At 37.1% G+C, this 9,307-nt stretch overlaps 1 long non-coding RNA gene across 1 annotated transcript; it reads left to right on the forward strand.

Annotated features, from left to right (window-relative positions):
* The first annotated feature begins 1,415 nt into the window (after window positions 1-1,415).
* Window positions 1,416-3,525, forward strand: LOC138896629 (uncharacterized). Its single transcript, XR_011409999.1, has 2 exons — window positions 1,416-2,059; window positions 3,182-3,525. It is a non-coding gene; the product is annotated as an uncharacterized lncRNA (long non-coding RNA).
* Window positions 3,526-9,307: the final 5,782 nt, after the last annotated feature.

A 9,307-nucleotide genomic window follows, 5' to 3' on the forward strand; every position in this document is an offset into this window, starting at 1 on the left:
ATATAATGAAGTAGAAGAGAGCGGTAATAATTTTTTTACACTAATAATTAACTATATACAGGAGGAGGAGCAAGAGGAGGAGGAGATGATGATAGGTAGTATTCATCTCAAAGTATTGTGCATGAGTGCATGCATAGGCTATAAATTGGAAATTTGTGGACTAGGTGGATGATGGATATATATATATATATATGGCATTAATGAATTTAACTATATATTTACAGTGTAAGTTTTTTTTACACTTTAATGTAATTTTACTTGTGATGTCAGAATAGTGATCTTTTTAATCAAGTTATAATTAGTGTTTGTCATTGAGATTTATCACTAATTACTTTATAAATGAGTTGAGCATGTAAATATTTTTTATGCATTAACTGTGTAGCCCTATTAGGAAATGACATAAAATAAGCAATTATAATTTGAATAGAAGAAAATGGGTTATAAAAATATTTTTCGCTATGTTTTAGCGAGGAAATATCCTTTGCTAATTTTAGTGAGGAACATTTTCTCGCTAATTTCCTTGCTAAATTTTATTAAATAATTCATAGCGAGGTAAAGATCAATTCCTCATAAATTATGTCGCTGTTATCCTTTTTAAATAGGGATTTTATATTTCCCGCTAAAATTTCTCGCAAATTCACATTTTTCTTGTAATATTTTCTACTTCTTAATATAAAAATTTCTTGTAAAATAGACCGTATAACTAAAAAAAAGTGTATTGCTTGAAGTCGGTTCTTCTTCGCCTTCAAAAGCGAGTTCGTCTTTCGTCAGACTTATATATACCGAAAATTCGATTAGAGCTAGCAGCTGACGCTTCCTAGCTCTTTTTGGCCTTTTTGAAGTGCGGCCCACACACAGCCAGGAGTAAAAGAAGAGGGGAGGGACGACTTTGTATGGTCTTCCTCATCTTAGGCATACTCAAAATTTGTTATTTGGCATGATCGAACAACATATGAATATGTCTGAAAAGAGAAAAAGAGTGAAGATTGTGAATACCTAATTTTTGTAATATTTTAACACCTCCTAAAGTCATTAGTATTTTGTTGCTTTAATTATATTTCCCAATTTTTGTGTCTTTGATTGCATATTTCCTATTATAAAAATACCAAAAAAAAATAGTTCTTTCTTTATTTGTGCATTTTAGGAATTAACTAACTATTCAATTGGTGAATTAATCTAGTTAATTGATCATTTGAATAAGTTACTTAATTAATTTATTTGTTTGTGTAAATTTAGTTTAATAAGTAGGATTAAGAAAGAAATTGGGCCAAATTTGAAAGAGAAAATGGCTAAAAGTGCAAGATAAGGGGCTGCCTTTGAAAGGGTTCGGAACGACGTAGTTTTGAGGAGCCTCAAAACTACGTCGTTTCATTAAGTGACCCAAGATCAAATCTCACCCATTGATCACCCCTTGATCTAATGGTCCATATTTGATCTCTCAAGAGGTATTTAAAGCCTCAAAAATCTGAAAAATTCTCTCATTTCTCCCATAACTCTTTCTCTCTCTCTCTCTCTCTCTTCTCTCTCTTCTCTCCTCCGCCGCCGCCGCCGGAAATTACCCACCGGCGGCGGACCACCTCCAAACACCTCCAAATTAACACCATATAATCTCCACAACCTCCTCTTCCCATATCTCCAAACCAATTCCTTCAAAAAACCCTCAAACTCCTTGAATTTTAGATCTAAGAAACTTTAGCCGCCACTTTTTGGTCCAAATTCTTGAAGCTCCGGCCAACACCACCCTACAACACATACATGAATGGATAGAGCTCCACGAGACCTATCTTTTCCTACCCATTTCACCCCCAAAATCCCCGTCGCCGCCGGCCCGCTCCTCGCCGCCGCCACGGCTCCACCGCCTCACCACCGCCAAAATGCCCCGAACCCCCATTTTAGCTATTTTTCGACTCAAAGGCACTCGTTTCTTTTGGCGAGATACTGAAACGCATTTCGTTCTAGCATCTACCCGAAAGAAACATGCGTTTCGGAGTCGGGTAGTCGCCTTTTAGCATCTCCGGCGTCTTCTTGTGGCTCGAACGACTTCAAGCATACTTGTTAGGTATAATCGTCATCTCTTTAATTAATTTCTGATTTTTTTTTATTTAGTAGATTAGTTTCTGATTTTTTATTTTTTTTTATTTTTCTGTTTTGGTTATTTCTTGTTAATTAGAGTTTCAAGTTAGGTTTATTTAATTAGCTATCTCTATTTAGTTTAGTGGTTTGTTAGATTCGTTATTGATTTAAACATGATCTTTAGTGTATTAGTTAAATCGTTCACTTAGTTAGTCGATTATTTAGTTGTTGTTAGTCGTTGTCCGATTGTTAACGATGCTCGTTCTGTTTTGAGCATTAGTTTGTGAATTTAGTTGTTTGTTTAGTAATTAGTTTGCACAAATCGAATTCATTCCCATCAAGTTGGTTTTAATACTTAGTTCAATTACGTTTTTAGTCTCGTCTATGCTTTGTCATTTCATAGTTGTCCAAGTTTGATTTGTGTTGAGCAATTAGTTTGTTGTTGATGGTTAAAATCTGAAGTTTAGTTTATTTTATCATAAAATAGGGTAATAGTAGCTTACTTTTACTAGTAGGGTGGTTGAAAGGACATTTTTTCTCCTTGCTTCTGACATAACAAATTTTCAGGTTGTCTTTTCACCTTTGGGACAAACCTTGAACAGTGTTTAGCACACAAAGTCAGTCTTTTGGACAGATTTTTGGTGAACCAAAATCTGTCCAAAAAATCTAACTTTATTTGCCTATTGAAAGTGCTGCTTTTCTCCTATAAAAGGGACTCTCTTACACTTAGAATGCAGAGGCCTACTGACTGAAAAAGGGGACACTCTATTACACACTCTATCTTATACTGAGACACATCTTGGAGAGTTGCTTAAAGACATATATCTTTGGGAAAAATCAGCAGCTTAATACATATAACAAGGTGAAATTTCAGAGTTTTGTGAGGATTATTTGAGTGCAAAAACCTCGAGAAAAATAGAAAGAACCCTTAGACAATTTGTGAAGTTGATAGCTACCAGTTTCAAGCATCTTTGTTGAGTTTTCTGGGTTGTCTTAACACTTGAGTTGCTGCTGTTTCTACTGTATTTGCTGCTGAGTTTTTTTGTTGCTGCACTGCTGTATTTTATTATTCCACAAACCAGGTAACTTTCAAATTCTTATATTGCAGATTCTTGATGATAATAAGAAGGATTTGATCCCGGTTTGGTTGATGGAACATATTAGATCTGATTTTGTTTCAAGATGAATGTTATATTAGTGTTATCATCATGTAAATCTGTTAAAAATTAGTTAAATTATCGTTTTCTTCTTTATATATGTGATTGAAATTACATTCTGTTAAGATTACTTAGTTTAAGGAAAAGATAAAGACCCCACTTTTAACCATGTTTGTTTAGTTTGGGCTCTTTTTCATGAGTTACTTTCATGGTTCATGTATAATTATCTAAGAAAGACTTCTAGCTTCAAATGTTTTGATGCTTTGAATTATAGTCAACATAATGTTATACTTAATATAGTTCTTCTCTTTAGCATTGAAGTATTACCGTTTTTTGTAGTTTTTATATTTAGTCGTGGTTTCTATGTTGTTAATGAGTGTAGTTTGATTAGTGCCATGATTGGTGTAGATGAGTAGAAATATTATGTTAGTCCTTAAGAAATAGTTGGTTAAGAAGATAAAAGATAATAATTGGCATGTAAGTTTCTTTTATGAAAAAAAAAAATAATTTTTAGTTTGGACATCAATGTAAGAAGCAATTTGGGCGTAGAAGAATACTTGTTATTTTGTGTTGTCTTGGTCATCAAGGCTCTTAAGCAACATGAGCCAAATAAGCTAAAATTTATAGGCCCAATGACAATAGAAAGCAAGATGGGCATTTTCTTTAAAACCAATAAATTATCTTTTGTTAAATAAAATAAGTGGCCCAATACCATGAAAGTTTAACATAAGCTTACCCGGGTTTAATGTCTTGCATTAGTGAAAAAATTGTTTTTAATAATAATATTTTTTTTCCAGTCGAACAAGTAATAAATAAAAAAGAAGCGCCTTTTAATTAATTTAAGCGATAGGCAATTTTAGGCACGTTTGAGATGTAGACCATGTGTTCATACACGGTCCTTGGTCAATTTTTTTTTTTAATAAAGTAGTCATGTATGCATTCCCGCTCCTTGACTTTTCAATATTAGTTGTATTTAAACCATGTGTACCGACACGTTCTTTGTTTTAATTCATATAATCAAATAAGGATTTTGTGTGCTTGCACGCTTCTAGGCCAAAATTATTAATTATTAAGCAGCACTAGACAATAGTAACTTAAGGCAAATAATACACACCTTATCCAAAAATAATTCAAGCCAAATTTTAGTCAATAAAAGCGACCGTGCTAGAACCACGGGATTCAGGGAATGCCTTACACCTTCTCCCCGGTTAACAGAATTCCTTACCCGGACTTTATTTTCGCAGACCAATAATAATAGAGTCAAATCTTCCTTTGATTAGGGATTCAAATAAAAGGTGACTTGGAACACCAACAAAATCAATTCCAAGTGGCGACTCTGTAAATAAAATAATCCCTACTCAATTTTGTCACTTTAATTGAAAAAACTCTTTAATCCACATAATATTATTTTGCGGGTAGAAAAAGGGGTGTGACAGCTCTGGCGACTCTGCTGGGAACATTAAGAATTCGAGCTTGTATATTGACTTTATTTGGCTTTATTAATTTTTGTATATATTGTGATTTATTTGGGCCTAATCTGTTACTTGTCCACTTTATACTGTTTTAATATTGTTGAACTGTACATATAAATTGTATCCTCTCTCGCACCCCTCTGAGTCTTCTTATAGTTAGTTATGTTGTGTTTGCCTACCAGCATCACAAAATTTCTGTCTTGAGATAAAGCCAGTTAGCCTACCAGCTTCTGGTGAAGGATTTAGTCACGCATGCTTAGGCGAGAGAGTCGTTAGCTAGCCAGTGCTGTTCTACTACTGGTGACGCTTGACGCTCCTCGGCTCGGGTTGTCCGCTCGAGTAAGCTAGTCTAGACACCTTCTCCATCAGGATTTAAACCTAGAAGAACATACCTCATGCCGGATATCCCTAGTAGGTTCTCTTTATTTGCATCACGTGCATTTGACTTAGCGAAACTCGGCACAGGAGCCGGGTCCGTATAAGACAGGCATCCTCTTTGAGACCATAACGTTCACTTATGTGCTACATGTTACTTTATTTGGGAGGCTTGCATGTCGACCGGCTTTAGGGTGGATTAATTGAATAAGCAGAAAAAAATAAAAAAAAATAAAAACATGCTCCCGATTTCTATACAAATGTTCGTTTTTTTAAAAATAAAATAAAAAAAAAATCCCGAAGTGATTTGGTGCGTTTGGTGTCCATGATTAATTTTTCATAAAGAGAGAAAATATAGTTAGTTTCATTCGAAATTTTATCACCGAAATATGCGAGTTTGATTCTCACCGGATGTGAGATACGTAGGCAACCTCCATCGGGTTCAGCCCACATTTTTCAAAAAAAAAAAGCATAAAAATTACGCATGTGCATAATATTTTCAAAAAACAAATTTGCTATTTTTGGTCACCTTTTACTGTTTGGCCCTCGTGTCTGGACGTTTTGCCGAGACACCCTTAAAACCTTCAAGGGAAGTACCGAAGGGCCATTTTCGAAAAAACAGTCATTTTCTTTATTTTTGTCTACCTTTTATTGTTTTGTCCCTATGGTCGTAGTATTTGCCTAGACAACCTTTAAGCCTCTCTCGAGAGTATCGAAGGGCCGTTTTCGTAAAAATAACCATTTTATTTATTTTGTCAACTTTTTATCATTTTGTCCCTATGTTCGGCTATTTTACTGCGACTGCCCCAAAAGCTTCTTTGGAAGTGCGAAAGGTTCATTTTTGTAAGAAGGCTTTGTAGTCCAGTTTTGTCTCTTGTACGAACTACGCGCACTCGATTCCTGACCCTATGTAAAATACGTAAGCAACCCTTTTATGGTTTGGTGCCCCGTCCAAATCGGTCAAGTCTTACCATTATGGTTACAATTGAATGATCTTTCGAAATTGTATCATCTCCCAACGAGAGTGTCCGCTCAATTTCAGTAAACCCTCACTTCAAAACACGGTTAGGGTCAGTTACTTGAGTCCCACATTGCCATTTCTAACTTTCATGAGTCAAACCCCAAGGCATCAGAGATTTTTGTATTATCTAAGCTTGCATCGGTCCTAACCTCATGTTCTACTACTTAGGAGCGATATGGATACAATAAAAAGAAGATCTGACAAAAGACCGAAAGATGACGAGCCCTCACAGATTTGGCTTGTGCATAAAACACCCCGGTTGTTGAGACAATGGTGGAAAAATATGGGCATTTGTGGGCAGGAAAAGATAAAGGACCATCTGGGTCACTTTATGAACATTATGGAGATCAACCCAAGGAGGGACTTAATCGAGGCATTGGTGCATTTCTGGGATCCTAATTACAACATATTCCGTTTTAATGGTTTTGAAATGACTCCCACTTTGGAGGAGTTAGCTGGATACACAAGGTTAGGTGATGAGCTTCGGAATAAGAGACCTTTAGCCTCAAGGGATGTCACTAGCAGTGAGTTCCTTGAGCAGATGACAATCAACCAAAATAAAATAGCAAGTGTGGAACGAGGGCATGTCCGATTGATAAGGAGCTTGGTAATAAAATTGGATACAAAGCTTGGCAAAGCCATGGGCGGAAAGCATTCCTAGTGGCATTTCTAGGTACAATGGTTTTCCCGAGGCATGACAAAAATATTGATATTCGATTATCTGGCATAGTCACCACTTTATTGCATCGAAAGGACGTCACTATCATTCCTATGGTATTGTCTGATATTTACCGTGCCCTGGCCAAGTGTCGGGAAGGAAAATATTTCTTTGAAGGCTATAACATCATACTCCAAATATGGTTTTTAGAGCACCTTCTCAGTCATCCAACACGGGTAAATTTTAGTATTCATTGGAGCCACAATGAGCTTGGAGATGAGTTTGAAGATTTGACTGAAGACAGTAGCTTCCCCAAGGGAGTCGAAGCATGGAGAGGGCATCTTCAAAAGTTGACCGCTACTGAAATCACATGGAACTACCACTGGTTCTCACCAAAAGAAGTCATATACAGATCTTACCACCATTCATTTTTGATTTTGATGGGTCTTCGGGGTTTTCAACCGTATGTGCCTATCAGAGCCCGACGCCAGTTAGGTCGAAAACAAGTAATGCCCACAGTGGAGCACATGCAAAGATTCACATAGGAGGTAATATCAGAGGATCTTGTTCATGAGGCTTATGCTCAACATGTTTGGGATGAAATTAAGGTGCTTGAATCTCACACTATGGTGGAAGATCAGGATCGAGGAGAGTTAGACCCGGCATATTTAGAGTGGTTCTATGACCAAGATGCTTTTAGCCAGGCAAGAGACAGTTCTGAAGAGCACGACAGAATGGGAGACTGAAATCAGAACAAGAGTAGGGCATGCCAAGGAAGAAATAACAAGAGATTATGAATCCATCATCCGGGCTCTACGTAAGGATATAAGTATCGTCAACGTGAATATGGATTTGCAGTGCATTGAGTTTGAAGAGGAGAAAATCAGACTGACACATGAGGTTCAAGCGCTTCAAGCACAACTTTGGCAAACGAGAATAAGGGTTGTTGCTCAGCAACATGCAGCCATTCCAAAGCACGAAGAAATGCATCACAACCTTATCATTCATGATCTAAGGGCTCGGGCCAAGGCTGCAGAATCAGGTAAGAACCGGGTAGAGAATGAGCTAGCAAAGGTCCAGAACCAGCTAAATCTAGCGTTACAATGCGAGGCGAATATATCGTACATAGCCAATAACCATGAGCGACAGATCTAGTTTTTAAGTCAGAGCCAGGAGCATGTTAGAAGGAGGGTCTATGAAGTGGCTACTTATACCGCTCGAGGGTGTGTGACTTGTCAAGGTTTGACCCGAGAGCAATTTGCTATGGTAGCGCCCAACTTCGCACGCCACATTGCCAGAGACTTGAAGCGCATATACCATGATATGGGAGATCAGCCGCAGGAATAAACACTTTGACTACAATGATGCTGGTGGATTCTCATGCAGAGATTAGAGTCTTCTTTTAGTTGGCAGTCCACTTTGATTGTTCATTTGTAGTCATCGAAACTGTAAAAGTCTTTTGGTGTTTTGAGCCTTGTTGTTTTGCCTTTTATTTTTTTTTTTAAAAAGTTTGTTTTGAGTCGGGTCTGGTCTTATTTAAATATTTGTCTTTTAGGTTGTATCTTTATATAATTTTCCTTTGTCTTGTATCAAAAAGAAAAAAAAAGAGAAGAAAAATTCGAAAATGAAACAAAAAGATGTTGTTTTTTGTACAAAAAAAAAAGAGAGGAAGAGAGGAAAACTTTGTTTTGTAAAAAATAAAAAAAAATAAAAATCATCATGTCCCTGAACTACGTAACGATCTGATTCATGCAGCGACATGATACGTAGGCAACCCCCAAAAGGTTCGATCGAAATATTTCTCAATAATTCCAAAATAAAGGGAAGAAGATAAAAAGGAGTAAAAAAAAAAAGAGAGAAGAAGAAGAAGAAGAAAAGAGAAGAAAGAGAGAAAATAATATGCATCAATCTTATAAGCCGGAATGAAACATGAAGCCTTCCAAAAGCATGTTAGAAGTGGTGATATTGTTAGGATCATGGCATATTACGTCTGATTCATATCTGTAAAATGCTTAACCCTAACACGTTTATTGTTTCTTATCTAGTAAGTTTAAGGTGGTTGGTTTGTTGTGAAACTGGCAATACATCATTACTTTACCTGATCTAAGAAGAAGGTCGCAATAGCTAACAATGATGAAATCGAGGTGGTTAGTGACGACCCTCAGGGTCAATCAGTTGAGCAAGAGTCGGAGGAAATAAGAAGATTGAAACGACAACTATCTGACGTGTATCAGGCTTGGGTCTCTGGTCAGCCTCCGCCTCAGGGTCCCTCAGAGGGAACTTACACCGTACCCCAGGATACTCAACCACCGCTCCCCACAATGAGTGATCACATTCTGCCTCCGGGGTATGTGCCAAATTACAATTTCCCTGCCGCCCCTGGTACTTCCAATGTACGACCTCCTGCCGCACCAGTTAGGAACACCCCTCTCGTTATGTCTGGCGCGCCAGTGTATACAATCCCGCCACCAAATCCTATGATGAGACCAAACATCGAGCCATTATATCATGCTTATGATGGCCAGTGCTACTCTCCAGATATGGCTTTTAA

The sequence above is a fragment of the Nicotiana tomentosiformis genome, chromosome 8 (assembly GCF_000390325.3).
Source record: "Nicotiana tomentosiformis chromosome 8, ASM39032v3, whole genome shotgun sequence".
Lineage (NCBI taxonomy): Eukaryota > Viridiplantae > Streptophyta > Magnoliopsida > Solanales > Solanaceae > Nicotiana > Nicotiana tomentosiformis.